Raw genomic sequence first — 2,963 nt, forward strand, 5'->3', positions numbered from 1 at the left:
AAAAAGAATTAGCCAATATTCAACCATGTCAAGAGGTGGCATATGATCAGGAACCAATGGTACTGAAGGAAGAAGTCCAAGCTGCTCTGAAGGCACTAACGAAAAACAAGGCTCCAGGAATTGATGGAATATCAATTGAGATGTTTCAACAAACAGATGCCGTGCTGGAGGTGCTCACTCCTCTATGCCAAGAAATACGGAAGGCAGCTTCCTGACCAACTGACAGGACCATCCATATTTATGCCTATTCCCAAGAAAGGTGATCCAACTGAATGTGGAAATTATAGAACAATATCATTAATATCATATGCAAGCAAAATTTTGTTGAAGATCATTCAAAAACATCTGCAGCAGTATATCGACAAGGAACTGCCAGAAATTCAGGCTGGATTCAGAAGAGGACATAGAACCAGGAACATCACTGCTGATGTCAGGTGGATCCTGGATGAAAGCAGAGATGCCAGAAGGATGTTTACCTGTGTTTTATTGACTATGCAAAGGCATTCGACTGTGTGGATCATAACAAACTATGGATAACACCGTGAAGAATGGGAATTCCAGAACACTTAATTGTGCTCATGAAGAACCTTTACATACATCAAGAGGCAGTTGTTTGGACAGGAAAAGGGGACACTGATTGGTTTAAAGTCACGAACGGTGTGCGTCAGGGTTGCATTCTTAAACCATACCTATTTGGTCTGTATGCTGAACAGATAATTGGAGAAGCTGGACTATATGAAGAAGATCAGGGCATCAGGATTAGAGGAAGACTCATTAACAACCTGTGTTATGCAGATGACATGACCTTGCTTACTGAAAGGACTTGAAGCGCTTACTAATGAAGATCAAAGACCACAGCCTTCAGTATGGATTGTACCTCAACATAAACAAAACAAAAATCCTCACAACTCGACCAATGAGAAACATCAGGAAAAACAGAGAAAAGATTGAAGTTGTCAAGGATTTCATTTTACTTGGATCCACAATAAACCGCCATGGAAGCAGCAGTCAAGAAATCCAAAGACGCATTGCATTGGGTAAATCTGCTGCAAAGGACCTCTTCAAAGTGTCGAAGAGCAAAGATGTCACCCTGAAGACTAAGTCGCGCCTGACCCAAGACATGCTATTTTCAATCACATCGTATGCATGTGAAAGCTGGACAATGAATAAGGAAGACTGAAGAAGAGTTGATGCCTTTGAATTGTGGTGTTGGTGAAGAACATTGAATATACCATTGGCTGCCAAAAGAAGGAACAAATCTTTCTTGGAAGAAGTGCGGCCAGAATGCTCCTTAGAGGCAAGGATGGTGAGACTGACATCTTACACACTTTGGATATGTTGCCAGGAGGGATCAGTCCCTGGAGAAGGACATCATGCTTGGCAGAGTACAGGGTCAGCGGAAAAGAGGAAGACCCTCAAAGAGGTGGACTAACACAGTGGCTACAACAATGAGCTCAAGTGTAACAACAATTGTAAGCATGGCCAGGATCGGGCAGTGTTTTGTTCTGTTGTGCATAGAGTCGCTATGAGTCGGAACCGACTCGATGGCACCTAACAACAACAACAATAACAACATACCTGTGGATGAAATCCCATTCAGGAATAGGGTTTGTTTGTTGGGTCAGGGAGGCCAGATAAGTGTAAGGTTTATCCTAAACCTACTTACACTTGATATAAAAACAGCAGATTAGACACAGAGAGAAGGGAGCACACTCTGGGGGAAGGCGGATGCTACCAGAAAACAACAGAAGGAGGTGAATCTGTAAACAAGTACAGGAAGTAGAAGGATTGAAGGCTGTTGGTTCCACTGGGGATTGAACCCAGGACCTTCTGCGTGTAAAGCAAATGTGCTAACCACTACACCATGGAACCACAGGAAATATACTGCCATGGACTGCCAGAAGAACTAACAAATCTGTCTTGGAAGAAGTACAGCCAGAATGCTCATTAGAACCAAGAATGGCAAGACTTCGTCTCACATACTTTGGACGTGTTATCAGGAGGGACCAGTCCTTGGAGAAGGACATTATGCCTGGTAAATTAGAGGGTCAGAGAAAAACAGAAAGACCTTCGACGAGATGGACTGACGCAGTGGCTGCTACAATGACCTCAAGCATAACAACAATTGTGAGGATGGAGCAGGACCCAGCAGCATTTCGTTCTGTTGTAAGGTGTGCCATGAATCAGAACCAACTCCATGGCGCCTGAAAAAAACAACACAAAGCTGAACTAGAAGAGGAAGGACTTCCCCCTAGAGATACACATAGAATTTGGCCTTCTAGACCTATAAACTGTGAGAAAGAAAAAGAAAAATTCTGTTCTTTAAGCCACGCACTTGTGATATTTCAGTCACAGCAATAATAGGAATCTAAGACATCATTATATCATTATGTCAGGAACCACTTCTGTTTTGCTTTGTATTGGCAGTGACTGTCACACAATAGCACATCGACACCCGTTGCCATCAAGCCTAGTCACTGCTCCACAGGGTTTCTATGGAGCAGCTGCTATATTAGTTTTGCAGCTGAGTTCTTAACCACTACACCACCAGTGTTCCTACTACATCAATATCTCGGCTAAACATTGGAGGAAATCCTTCAGCTCTCTTGGGGAGGTGAGGTAGACACAAAATTTTAGTGTGGTATGAAGCCCATGGAGATGTGGCTAGTCTAAAGATTAAATCTTTCCCTCAGAAGCAATTCTCTGTGGGGCCAAGCATTTTCCAATCTTCTCTCAAAATCAGTTCTTCACTGATTTGAAAACCCATTTAACTAAACTTGTCTTTGGTCTGGGATAGTGTCATTATCCCAATAGTATGAAGGACAAATACATAAGCTGTTGGATTTTAAAACCAGCAATATCTGGATGGAATTATGTTTTTATATTTATCTTGTCTGGAAATGCAGAAATAAATTGTTCATACTGGATTATTGTGAAATCCAAATCTTTCAGAAGGATGGGGG

The 2,963-nt window shown here is 42.3% G+C and overlaps 1 non-coding gene across 1 annotated transcript; it reads right to left on the minus strand.

Moving 5' to 3' along the window:
• Positions 1–1,799: 1,799 nt before the first annotated feature.
• On the minus strand, positions 1,800–1,872 carry TRNAV-UAC (transfer RNA valine (anticodon UAC)). Its single transcript has one exon. It is a non-coding gene; the product is annotated as a tRNA-Val (tRNA).
• Between the last annotated feature and the right edge of the window lie 1,091 nt (positions 1,873–2,963).

This window comes from Elephas maximus, chromosome 1 (assembly GCF_024166365.1).
Source record: "Elephas maximus indicus isolate mEleMax1 chromosome 1, mEleMax1 primary haplotype, whole genome shotgun sequence".
Taxonomy (NCBI): Eukaryota; Metazoa; Chordata; class Mammalia; order Proboscidea; family Elephantidae; genus Elephas; species Elephas maximus.